The sequence below is a fragment of the Alligator mississippiensis genome, chromosome 10 (assembly GCF_030867095.1).
Source record: "Alligator mississippiensis isolate rAllMis1 chromosome 10, rAllMis1, whole genome shotgun sequence".
NCBI lineage: Eukaryota > Metazoa > Chordata > Crocodylia > Alligatoridae > Alligator > Alligator mississippiensis.
In genome coordinates this window covers 40,167,788-40,181,213 of record NC_081833.1, presented here as the reverse complement: position 1 = coordinate 40,181,213, position 13,426 = coordinate 40,167,788, and the positions used below count along the sequence as shown (strand labels likewise).

Genomic DNA, 13,426 nt, shown 5'->3' with positions numbered 1-13,426 from the left:
ATCTGGGAGAAAAATGAGAACAGCTTTTCCCTGCCACTGTGGTATACTCCACCCCATGCCATTTCTACAACTGCCACCCCTCAGCAGCTTGTACCAGAACTCAATTCACTGTGACATTACAAAAATATTTGTAAGAGATGGTGGGGGAGAAAGGAAGAAGGTAACAAAAGCACCAGCACTTGCCCAATGTGCAAAGGGTGGGGGTGAGGGGATTGCTTCCTGGTAACTTTCTAGCCTTTGTCTCATTGCACTGCACTGTCTTGGTACCCAAGCAGCTTTGCTATTTCAAGGGAGGGCAACTGGGACTTGGAGAGGCAGCAGTCACAGTTTGCAGCTTGGCTGGTGCAATTAGTGACACAGTCCTGGCTGACAATAAGAATCTCTGTGCGGAGGTTTATGTAACCTAATCTAACATTCTTTATGGGCCGTGTTGAAATGGAATGGGCAATAAATAAGACCATTTATACCAATTATTCTTATGTAACCAGCTGCATTCATGTGTTTTTGGGATTAAACACTTCCCCCCCTCCCTTGGCTTCATGTGGGCTGGCTGGGAAAGGAGGAATGGGAAAATAAATTCAAGGTGGAGAAAGAATGGAGGGGAGGCAGAGGCCAGCCCATGATGACTAGGAGATAGGTAATGGGATACTGGAGGACATCGGGGTCAGGCTGTTGCAGCACAGCTGTCACAAGCAGCTGGCTCAGACAGAAGCCAACAGAGGATGCTGAGGGGAGTCTGTCTCAGGATGGAGTTGTTCTGAGGCTACTTCAAGTCCAACATGAAATAGCAAGAGATAACATAAATCTCAGAATCAAATTCATCACCAGTTGTGAAGGAGTAAGTATGGCACTGCCAGGAGCTGGGATCTTTTGAAGCACTTTTAGGAGAAGGCTGTGGCCATTTCACTGAATCCAGCTACCTTGGCTAAGGTCAGCTCAACACATGAGCAATGCACAAGGCTTTGGAGTCCAGGACAAAAATATTCTTCCTCCTGCCCCACCCAACACTAACATTAATGATTAAGTGCACCTAAAATGAATGCCATGAGTCAGGCTCTTGCTGTTTAAAATAGCTTTGGGCAGCAATTCCTTTGTCTAAGAGAGAGAGCTACTTCCAGAGAGGTGAGAACACAGGGTGCAGAGCTGAAACGGCCCTTGCCTCTGGCAGTGGTGATTGCTAGTTCTCTACCATGTAAAAAGAGTATTTACTGACTGCTGGGGAAGGAAAATCTTTTTCAGCTGACAGATTTTGAACCTCAAAATGCATCCTTCCCACCAATTGTTTTTTGCATCCTTTTGGGGCTCTGGACCCTGCATAAACAAGGAACAGATTAACAGCTGATGACTGCATCCTCCCCAACTCCCTGCTGAAAATGGACCAGGTCTGGGGACCTAGTTCAATTTCCTACACAACTGGCCACCAGATTCCTTCCTTCTAGGACAACTGAAGGCAAAATGGCCTCTGAGCAGGTCTCAAAGGCAGACAGACTAGATGCACCGAGATGCCCAGAACTCAGCATTCCTACGCATGTTTGTCAGGATACAGAAGCCCTTAAATAATTTCATGAACAAGCAAATTGGGAAACTAGTTTGATAAGGCAGCCTCAAGAAGGAACCTGAAGTTTCCAAAGAGGCAAGTGAAAACAAGGAATCAGCCACATGCTTCCGCAGGAAAGGACTTTCTACCTGCAGTCCTATAACCCTCCACAGGACCCATGGAAGTAGCCTGATGTCTCTGTATACACATCCGGTAGTGAAGCTGCTCTTCCAGCCGCAGCTGCACACCTACCGTTACCACTCCCATGTTCACCTGCAGTCACAGAAAGGAGCTGTTTCCAAGCACAGATCTCTAGCCTGAGCCATGCAAGGGGTCTGGTGAGCCAGCTACTCAGCCTGGAAACCTTTGGGTATGGAGCCTTTCATAGACCCAAATACCAACCAGTCAAGTCCTTTGGACAAAGGAAGAAAGACCCCTTATTTACCAGGATCTTCTACCTGTTAGCCTGCTCTTCGTGACTCTCCAGGCTTAGACATTTGGGAAAAATCCCACTGCCTCCCCTCTGCAATCACCCTGTCAACTTCTGTTAGTTGGGCCAAGTCTTCCAGCAGTCCCAAGGCCAGCGGGGAGCCAGCTTCGGTGCTCCGTGTTCTGAAGCCAGGAGGCATGTCAAGGAGCAGAGCCTGGCGAAAAAGGAACTGCACTGGGAAACTTTATGGGAAAAACACTGTGCAGCATGCCAGGAAGGCAGCTCAGAGAGAGCCGTAGTGACTTCTCCTACTCCTCATATGTGCCCACACTCCAAAGGAGGCATTTCAAAGGGAGAGAATTCTGGTCCTCCCCCTTCCCCCCACCCTTGCTCCTTGATCATAACTGAGGACTCATTTTCCATAAATAGAAGTTCTGACATTTCACTGGCTAACGCCTTGTTCCCATCATGCGGGATGCTGAGAACACACTGCTTTCGAGTTTTGAGCCTGGTTTTGATTAGTGAGGAAGGAGGGTTTTTGGTGGCATTGGGAAGTCTGAAAACATTTACATTTTCCATTAAAGGAGCAGAGCACACATCACGTCATCCCCGCATGTGAGACTCACTGGAGGGAGAAAGATGCTCCGGTGCTTTGCTCCTCTTTCCTTCCCTCACTTTTCCTTACATTTCAAATTCTGGATAAGATAATGGGAAGAACAGAAACCCCCCGCCCCACCCCACGAGACACATGGGGATGGCAAATGAGGTAACAAGCCTCTATTAACTATGGCATAGTGGTTACAGCAGGGGCTGGAGGTGGAAGTTATGAAAGCTCCTCAGGAAGCCAGGCCCCAGGGTAAGGGGTTCCAGATGGAGCAGTAATGAAGAGCAGCATGTGGGCAGGGGTAGGGCACAGACTGCTCCTGGCCAGTGGCTGGCTTGTGGGTCTGAGGAGAGGTGTGGTGGGGAAGAGATCCAAAGCCTGGGAGCATGAAAACCTTATCCAGGGCAGTCCAGAATGTGACATTTCCCCAAGTTTGGGAAAATTCAGGCCCTCCCTATTGGCTGTGCAGGGGGTCAGGACTTCCTAGGTACACTCCTGGCAGCAATGTCATTGACTCAATTTGTTAAGCTGAGTCGTGGCCACTTGTGTAGCAAAGACAAGGAAGCAGCCTTCAACTGCTGCAAAAGCTCAGCTCCAGACTTTTGAGGTTTGGCCCCAAATTCATGTGCCATAAACTGATATTTTGCTAGGAAGACTGGCTTTTGCCCAACAGGCTGGACAAGGAGGAGTTGGCCCCTCCAATACTGCCCAGCTCAAATCAGGTGCTCCTTCCCACAGGGAAGTTCATGCTTACTGTTATGACAGGCGAGACTCAGTCCAGGCTCCTCCAAGACCTAAGGCCAAGAGCATGCCAATCTCCTCAGCTTGACCTAGACACCTCGAGCAAGGACCCCAAACATCTCTCATGCCATATACATACTTACATATAAAACCCTTGGCTTATGTATGAATCTGTTCTGCAGGGAATTCCTCCTTAGTTGGGGGATGCTGGTTTATTCTCCGTAATACCATATTCATAGACAAAGCCTATGGCCCCTTCACATTAAGCCCACACCTAATGACAGAGAGGGAGAACGCTTATTCATGAGGCATCAGTATCTGCTTTAAAACTTAGGGGAGAGAGCAAACAGAAATGGGAAAGAGAGCCACATTCAATGCTGGGTTGATGTGCAGCCCAGTGCTCCAGAATGCCTTCTCTCTTTTTCTGTACCCTGTACATCAGCCTCTCACGTGGACTATCACAGCTTGAGCTGTGTGTCCAACCTTCTCTGTCCTGCTGCAGTTCTGGGAAGTTTCTGAAGGCAATGCTGGGGGAGGGTGTGGAGGAGGAGAGGACAACTGGTCACACACATCAGACAGACAGCCAGCCGCAGCTGCCAGCCTCCGTAATAACAGCCAACAGCTGAAGCCATCTGTACAGCCACAGCCAGATCACATGTCAGTGACATGGGAAACCCCAAGCAGATACATTCCCTTGAAGGGTTTCCATTTAGTGATGGTCAAAGTAGAACATGAATCTCGCCCAGTGGCTGGGCAGTGAGAGGGGAAGAGCATGGGAGAACAGGTGGCTTAAACTAACCAAATGACAGAAGAGATTCCAGAGAACTCACTGGAAATGCTGAAGGGAACAAGGTTCCTGGTACCACGGCAGGAAACACCAAATCTGGCCATACTTCACTATGCACTCTCTCTTTGCTGGATAAGACTAGCTCTGCACTTTCCCACCCCCTCAGCAGGCCAGTCCTTTACTTGGCTCTGAGCTCTGTTGTGGCTAAGACTGCAGCATGCAATGAAGAGGGCATCCAGGGAGGATGCAACCAGGATGCATCTGTGTGGTTAGCTGTAAGGGGGCTCTGTGGGCTCTTCACTTCTGAACACCTGATTAATGCCCTGTGTTTAACCATTACGGTGCAAATGAAGCTCAGGGCACCAGAAAAGGTCAAAAGCTCATCCAGGCCTAGCAGCACATTGGGTTAGTATGGCTGAGGCCCACCAGTTTCTGCAGCCCAAAGCACACAAAGGTGGGATGCAGCTAGTCCCATGTTTAGCTGCCTTGGCCTTCCCAGCCCAGATGAACATTTATAGCTGGGCAGCCTTTAGCACAAAGTGAACCTTGGATTTACACCTCCAGGAGTTGCAGGGATGCCCTCACTGCTGTTACTTATACCCAGAGTCTGAAGATGCCCACTGCAACTGGGCATTTGCAAAATGGGGGAAGATGGGCATTTACTCCATTGCAACTGGCAGCCTTTGGCTCAGCTGTCATGCAATGAGGCGGTCTTCCTGAGCTCACAGGCCCCAGTAAGGCCCAATTTAGTGCCACTGGCTGTGCTCTGTCAGGGGAGCTTGCACTGGGACTGTCTGCTTTAAGTGTGGCTCTAGCCAATACTTTCAGCTCCTTGCTTTCTATCAAGACTAGAATCAATTCAAAGGCCCACCTGATGGCCTCAGGAGCTCAAGAGAACATTCACACCTGTGGAACAACGTGGGGCTGGGAACGCAGCCTCCAACCTCTTCCTCTTTCCCCAAAATGCCTGCCAGCAGGTGCACTCTCATGGAAGTGGGAGCCATACCTCCCTGGAGTGCCCTGCTATACAGGAAGGTAGATATGGCTTCCACTATCATACAGGTTCCTGAAGTACTGAGACGCAGATAGTGGAAGCAGGCAACAGGAGAGCAGTACAAAGGTTCCACAACATTAGTGGAAAAGGCTAAACTTGCTGACTCTGCCAAGGTCCAGAAGCCAATTCTAGCAGATGCTTTAACTGCTCTGCTAGTAGGGCCAGGATTCTAAAGACATTTATTCTCAGATGTGCATCTTACTACCACAAGTAGTTTTATAGATCTCAGTGGGATGGGATACCCACAGCAGAAAGTGTCACACTTGGCAATTTGTCTCATCTGGTGCTGACACTTTGGAAGCTCACCTGATGGGCTTCTACTGGAAGCCCCAGAAAGCCAAAGCTATGGAACGCCACTCATGGCATTACTGCACACAGGAAGACAGCTACTCCCCCCCCCCGAGAAAAACTCAGATGGTGCCTTTATATTGACAATCGTTACAGGCAGTGCTGGAGAAAGCTAAAAGAACAAAATATTTTTAGTCTTCTAACTGTTTGGCTGCTTGGATATTTAAGCAGAGCTGTGGATGGAGCTCCTGTCATCACCTCCCTGTCAGAATCAGCTTCTCCTTTTGTGTGGGTCCTTTCATTCAGCAACTGGAAAGTGAAAAGCTGTGCTAAAAAGACACAGGATATGTCTAAGCCATAAAAATGGGTTTGGGAGACAGGCATAGGAACTAAAAAGAATGCATTTTTGTAGGGAAGGGGTGAGAGAAGAGGGCAGGACCCGACTAGCTTTCAGGATAACCGTGTCCTTTTAAGACAGTTTTTCAAAAAACCAGAACTATTTGGCAAATTCAGCTACAGAAGCACCAGTCACTTTTCTTCTTACAGCTGCATAAGTTTGAAGCTGCTCCCAGAGAAGGTATCCCCTTGCCTTGGAAGTTTGTTTAGCAAAACACTGGGGGCTTGTTAAGACATAATGCACTGAACAAATATTGTCAATTATGGTCCCTGGCCTAGAACTATTTACACAGTTTGAAAGCAAAGACAAGCTCCCAATAGCTGGACCTGCCGTGTATGTCTCGTATGTTGCTCAGGCTGGAGCCCAAACCCAGAACAAGCAAGACTCAGACACAGTTTTCAAAGGGATCAGGTCTACTGTTTAATAGAAGAATTTCCCTAGTCCCAGAAAAAGGTGCATGGCTGGAGTGCTGGTCCTCCACATGACTAAGGTGACTGCCTCCAAGGAAGAAGGTAGGTAGAAAAGGGTTTCTGATGCCAGCCAGAAGGAGCAGAGTTCATATACCAGAGCAACAAGGCTGGAAGTTGAATTTGACAGCAGGTGAGACAAACCAAAGCAGGATGTGTTTGAGTCCATTAGTGCAGCACCTCCAGCAGGGAGCAAGAAGCAGAACTTTCTGGCACAAGTATTAGAAGAAACCAGAAGGTGAACCACAATGAATCGAGGCCCTATTGCCAGTGCACTGGTAACAGCCAATGTGATGCTTCCCTGCTCAGGCACATGTACTTCCCTGCCCACATCCACTATAATCTACCACCAAGTGCTATTTTGGCCCATTTTGGCCCCAGGTAGCCAGCCCATCTAAGGCCAGTGAAACAGGAAGTCCACCTGGTCAGGTCTGCACAACTCCACCTTCTTGTAGTAGACTGGCTGACCACAAGTGTTGCTCTCGGGTGGCTGGTTGAAAAGGAAAGACACTTGGCTATTCCTTGCTAAGAGTGATCCTCTTCAGCTGGAGGGTTAAGAACTGGCTTTAGAGCCAAGAATGTATCCTGGCTGCTAGTTGTGTCCAATGTCCACAGAACATGAGGATGCCCAACCCTTTGGCCAAGCCAGGCAAGTCAAGGATGCTCCACATGGCTAATTCAACATATCATCCAGCAGGGCTGATGCCTTCGCTATCCTGAGCTCTGTACTCAAAAAGAGCTATTACATCCCAACATGCCAATGCCCAGGAAAGATTCAGGTGTGGTGCGTGCACATTTGTTCCGCTAGCATTAAAAGAAAAAATTCAAGAGCAGGCAAAAGCTGAGCTGGCCTGCCTGGATATCATCTCACCATTTATTAAAATTCTCTGGCTACAGATCAACTTTGTTCAGTTCTGATTGATTCACCTGCCCTGCAATCAGAAGCTGCAGGCCCCTTTGATGTGAAGATGGAACAGGCTCATATAGTTTCACAGCAGCCTCCCTCTCCCTCTCTTTGCAGCTTTATTTTGTAATATCCAGCTATGCCCCCTGTGAATGGCAACAAAACCACCCCTCCCTCTACTACATTCCTGCTTCAGTAAACAGCAAAAGCCTAATCATGCGACTCTGGCATTGAAAAAAACAGAACCACCAAGGCCATGCCCAGACACAGCCAGAATCCATTTCATACTGATAAATCACAGCTGCCTGGCACTTGAAGCACGCTCCCAACTTCAGTCCAGGAAAATGAAGACTCCCTTGACTCGGTTCCTAGAATGCCACCTGACAGCACGTACCAGAGGCACTATACCACCTGGCTGAGAGGATGTGCCAGAGCCATGCTGTAGGGTACAATACCAGGAAGGGAGGCTGCTCATGCACTACTCTCCTCTCCTCCCACTGCTGTACCTGTATTATGGTGGCAGACAAGTCTCAAGGAAATAGCAACTTGTAATCCACACAGAAGGGAAGGGAATACTACAGCAGCATTAAGCATACAGGGCAAACGTTTCACCTCTGAGGAAGAAAACCCCCAGCAACTGCCTCTACAGCAGGGGTAGGCAACCCCTGGCATGTGTGCCAGGCAAAGGCATTTTGCTTGGCACATGCACCTCAGGGCAGACAGCAGGGAAGTGGCCAGGGCTCTGCTGCCAAACAAGGATTGGGCCCCTTGCAGCTCCCCTGCCACCTGCCCATGGCATGCCAACATCTTACAAATCAAGGTTGTGGGTGTTTTTGGCACTCTGCCCAAAAACGTTGCCGACTCCTGCTATATGGAGAGACGGATTTCCCCTATAGCGAGAGAAGTGACAGCCTCACACTGCTCCGGGGGAGGAGAGGAGCGCTCCTCCATTGCAATCTGCAGTCAGCGCATACTCTAGCTCTTCAAGCTGCATTGCTCCATTAGTAAGTGGCAGCACACACTAGGTGGCCATCAGTGATTCACAGCGAGCAGGCCTGGGGCAGCAGCTGTAAGGAAATGCTGGGCTTAGGCCATTAAAAATTAACTCCTTGAATTAAAAGTGTTATTCATCATTGATGTAAACAGAGCACCGAGGACTGGAGGCAGGTGGGAAGCGGCTCTTCAGTAAGAGTGAAGACACCTGTTTCCTAGGGGCTCCCTGCTTCCTGCCAATGGGAAGGACAAGCTGAGGCAGTGACATGGAGGCAGGCCGCAATGGAGGCTGATGCTACTGGATGGATCAGTTTGGTCAGCCTTTCAGGGCAAGGCTGCCAGCCTGAACCTACAGCCTTCCTTGCACAGAGACCCTGAAAGCCAGATGGGAACACGCTGCCCCCGTTTCCTCCCCTGGAGAGGATTTTGTGGTGGCTTGTGGGGACTGGAGGAGGGGGAAAGGGTGAGCTGTTGCCTTCCTGGCTAGCTGTTGGCCAGCTTCTGCAGATCAGTCTCCAGTGAGGCTGGAGGGGCTGCCAGTGGCTCCCAAGAGAAGTGTTTTCTTCTGCTGTGAAAGCAGTCTGTATAGTGTCACCCTCTAACCCAGGGGTGGCCAATTATTTCAGGCAGAGGGCCACTTACTGAGTTTTGGCAAGCCATCGAGGGCCACATAACAGGCAGCCAGGGGCAGATAACTATTAATTTTCTAAATGTTTTAGGGGCTTTGCAAGCCGGATAGAATGGCCTGGCGGGCCGTAACTGGCCCGCGGGCCGCATTTTGCTCACCCCTGGTCTAACCTCACACCGTAGCTCCTGGAAAGGAGGGAGAGTGCGGGCAGTGGTAGCAGGGACACTGCTATACTGGCCATTTCCTAATGCTACCTCCTTACTCTGCCAGTGGTCAGTCCTGAGTCCATGCAAGCAGCAGGACAGTGTGGGGATGGAGGCTTCTGCAGCACTGGTCGAAGCAGGGTCCCCTGGGAGGGTGAATAGTGGAAGATCCAACTCCCCTTTTCACCTTAAAACTCAAAACCACCATCACATCATTTCCATCTGAACTACAAGAGAAACTACAAAACTTGACCATGCCGTTACTTAATCCAGGGACTTTTTACATGCTCTCTAAAACAAGGAAACCCAGGAAGATGCTCTCAAGTGAGCCCAGGAAGACCTATAATATCAACCATGGAACCCTAACTGAGGAAATATCAGGTTTAATCAAATCCATCCTAAAACCTCTTGTCACCCAAAGACAGAGTTCTGTCCAAGACTTTCCACGAAAACTTAAAAACATAGATCACTTTCCCAGCAATACCCTCCTAGCCACCATGAATGTTACCAAGCCTGCCTTACATATCTGCAAGAGCAAGATTACAACTCAGAGTACAGACCTAAAGAGAGTATTGAACTTATACACTTCATACTCGCACACAACAGCTTCAGTTGCAATAACCACCAATTTCTCCAGACTATGGGCGCAGCTATGGGCACCAAAATGGTCCCACAATATGCCAACCTTTTTATGGCCCACCTGGAAGAAGAATTGCTCAAGAACTGCACCATCAAACCTATGGAGAAGCCCCGATCACCTGATGATGGACTACCATACTCTGGGCGGTGTGCTGAGGGAAAGATACAGGTGGTATTCTCTTCCATCCTACCAGTGAGTGGACATGGAAGATGACACGAGAACTGCATTAGAGAGACCAACTGGCGGCTTCAGCAATGGTGTCTCGAGGCAGGCTTCAGCTTCCTTGACAATGACCCGCACGTCACAATGAGAGACGTGCTCAGTTGGGATGGGCTTCACCTGTCCCCCAAAGGTAAGCATGTATTTTCTTCTAGGTTGGCAGACCTCCTCCGGCGGGCTTTAAACTAGGCTTGTCGGGGGGAGGGGATGATGAGGGCAGGGGAAGCCATGGACCACCAAACCATGTGGCACCCACAAGGACAGCCCAGCCTGAAGAAGGAGAACATTGGGAACCTGCAATCCATGGGGCGGCCAGCAGTACACCACAGGTAAGTAATAAGCAGGTAAGCAATAAGGGGCCCTTTGGGCATCAGAGCCAGGGGGCAACAAAGGCACCAGTCGCAGGGCTCAAGTGCCTATACACTAACGCTAGGAGAATGGGGAGCAAACAGGATGAACTAGCACTCCTGCTTGCAGAAAACACCTACAACTTAGTAGGGCTAACAGAAACCTGGTGGGATCCTTCCCACGACTGGGCGGTACACATAGAGGGTTCTAAGCTGTACAGAAAGGATAGAGTGGGAAAGAGAGGGGGAGGGGTGGTGCTCTATGTCAATGAGCAATATACATCGACCCTTATCAAAACGGAATTGGAGGAGGAGAAAGTAGGATTGTGGGTTAGGTTACATGGAGGTCAAGAAGAAAGGGATTTGGTGGTAGGGGTCTGCTACAGACCCCCATACCAAGGGGAAGAACTAGATTTGGGGCTCCTGAGGCAGCTCTCGGAGACCATAAAAACTAGGGAGGCGGTAGTCATGGGGGACCTAAACTACCCAGACATCTGCTGGGAGATGCAGACAGCAGTCCCACCGGTCACGCAGGTTCCTATCCTGTGTACAGGACCTCCATCTGACGCAGGAGGTACGTGGTCCTACTAGGGGGAATGCCTTACTGGACCTGGTATTGGCAACAGGGGATGACATGGTAGGAGACCTACAGATCGGTGGTCACCTGGGGGACAGTGATCACCAAATAATAGAATTCACCATAAGACGTTGAGTGGGTAAGGCAACTAGTAGGGTGAACGTGCTACACTTTAGGAAAACTGATTTCAATTAACTCAGGCGTTTAGTCAAGAACGCACTGCAGAGTAAGAGTTTTAAAGAGTTGGGAGCCCAGGAAGGGTGGCTGTGCCTTAAGGAAATGATCCTTCGGGCACAGAGGGAGACGATCCCGATGCGGGGAAAAAGGGCCAAGAGGCTTCCTTGGCTGACCAGAGAAATCCAGAGCAGCCTACGGGCTAAAAGGGGGGCATATAAAAAGTGGAAATGGGGAGAGATTACTAAAGAGGAATATACCTCCACTGCTCGCGCTTGTAGGGAGGCAGTTAGACAGGCCAAAGCTACCATGGAGCTGAGGATGGCATCCCAAGTTAAGGATAACAAAAAATTGTTCTTTAGATATATAGGGAGTAAAAGGAAGGCCCAGGGTGGAATAGGACCCCTACTAGATGGGCATAAGCAATTGGTGACGGACAGGGGGGACAAGGCTGAACTCCTCAATGAGTTCTTTGCCTCAGTGTTCCTAAGCGAGGGGCACGACAAGGCTCTCTCTGGGGTTGTAGAGAGGCAGCAGCAAGGCGCCAGACTACCAAGCGTAGACCCTGAGATGGTGCAGAGGCACTTGGAGCAACTGGATGCCTTTAAGTCGGCAGGCCCGGATGAGATCCATCCAAGGGTACTGAAGGCACTGGCTGACGTCATTGAGCAGCCACTGGCAGGAATATCTGAACACTTGTGGCGCACGGGCCAGGTCCCGGAGGACTGGAAAAGGGCCAATGTGGTCCCTATTTTCAAGAAAGGGAGGAAGGAGGACCCAGGCAACTATAGGCTAGTCAGTCTCACCTCCATCCTAGGCAAAGTCTTTGAAAAAATTATCAAGGCTCACATTTGTGAGAGCCCGGCAGGAAAAATTATGCTGAGGGGAAACCAGCACAGGTTCATAGCAGGTAGATCATGCCTGACTAATCTAGTCTCTTTTTATGACCAGGTTACAAAACACCTGGACGCAGGAGTAGGGGTTGACATCATTTACTCAGATTTCAGGAAGGCCTTCGATACGGTATCCCACCCCATACTGGTGAACAAGTTAAGAGGTTGTGACTTGGATGACTACACAGTCCGGTGGGTGGCGAATTGGCTAGAGGGTCGTACCAGGAGAGTCGTAGTGGATGGGTTGGTTTTGACCTGGAAGGGTGTGGGCAGTGGGGTCCCGCAGGGCTCGGTCCTTGGACCAATACTCTTCAATGTCTTCATCAGCGACTTGGACGAGGGAGTAAAGTGTACTCTGTCCAACTTTGTGGATGACACAAAACTGTGGGGGGGAGAAGTGGACACGCCGGAGGGCAGGGAACAACTACAAGCAGACCTGGACAGGTTGGACATATGGGCGGAAAACAACAGAATCCAATTCATCAAGGAGAAATGCAAAGTGCTGCACCTAGGAAGGAAAAATGTCCAGCATACCTACTGCCTAGGAACTGACCTGCTTGGAGGCATGGAAGCGGAAAGGGATCTTGGAGTCCTAGTGGACTCCAAGATGAACATGAGTCATCAGTGTGACGAAGTCATCAGGAATGCTAATGGCACTTTAGCGTGCATTAGCAGATGCATGACGAACAGATCCAAGGAGGTGATACTTCCCCTCTATCAGGTGCTGGTCAGACTGCAGTTGGAATACTGTGTGCAATTTTGGGCGCCGCACTTCAAGAGGGATGTGGATAACCTGGAGAGGGTCCAGAGAAGGGCCGCTCGTATGGTTAAAGGCTTGCAGGCCAAGCCCTATGAGGAGAGACTAGGGCACCGGGACCTCTTCAGCCTCCGCAAGAGAAGGCTGAGAGGCGACCTTGTGGCTGCCTATAAGTTCATCATGGGGTCACAGAAGGGAATTGGTGAGGCTCTACTCACCAAGGCACCCCTGGGGGTTACAAGAAATAATGGCCACAAGCTAGCAGAGAGCAGATTTAGACTGGATATTAGGAAGAACTTCTTCACAGTTCAAGTGGCCAAGGTCTGGAACGTGCTCTCCCCTACCCTGGGGGTCTTCAAGAGGAGGTTAGATAGACATCTAGCTGGGGTCATCTAAACCCAGCACTCTTTCCTGCCTATGCAGGGGGTCGGACTCGATGATCTATTGAGGTCCTTTCCGACCCTAGCATCTATGAATCTATGCTATATCTGTGAGACATAGATGACATCATCATCCTGACTGAAAACCTGCAGTCTCCAATTGATTTCCGTCACAACTTCAATAACCGAAGGGGCTGGACAAAAGGGAAGGGTGCAGGGGGTCTGGACCTGATGATCTTGAGAGGTCTCTTTCAGCCCCTAACATCTATGAATCTATGAAACATCACCCCTCCATCTGACTCTCTCTTGAATACTCCAGCACCAACATTTCCTTTTTAGATGCTACGATCAAGAGCCAGAATGGCAAAATACAAACCACCATATACAAGAAACCTACGGACCAACA

General features: G+C 49.7%; 1 protein-coding gene across 2 annotated transcripts in view; it reads right to left on the bottom strand.

Annotated features, from left to right (window-relative positions):
* Nucleotides 1-13,426, bottom strand: part of VAC14 (VAC14 component of PIKFYVE complex) — a 207,593-nt gene that overhangs the window by 36,402 nt on the left and 157,765 nt on the right. The window lies entirely within an intron of this gene.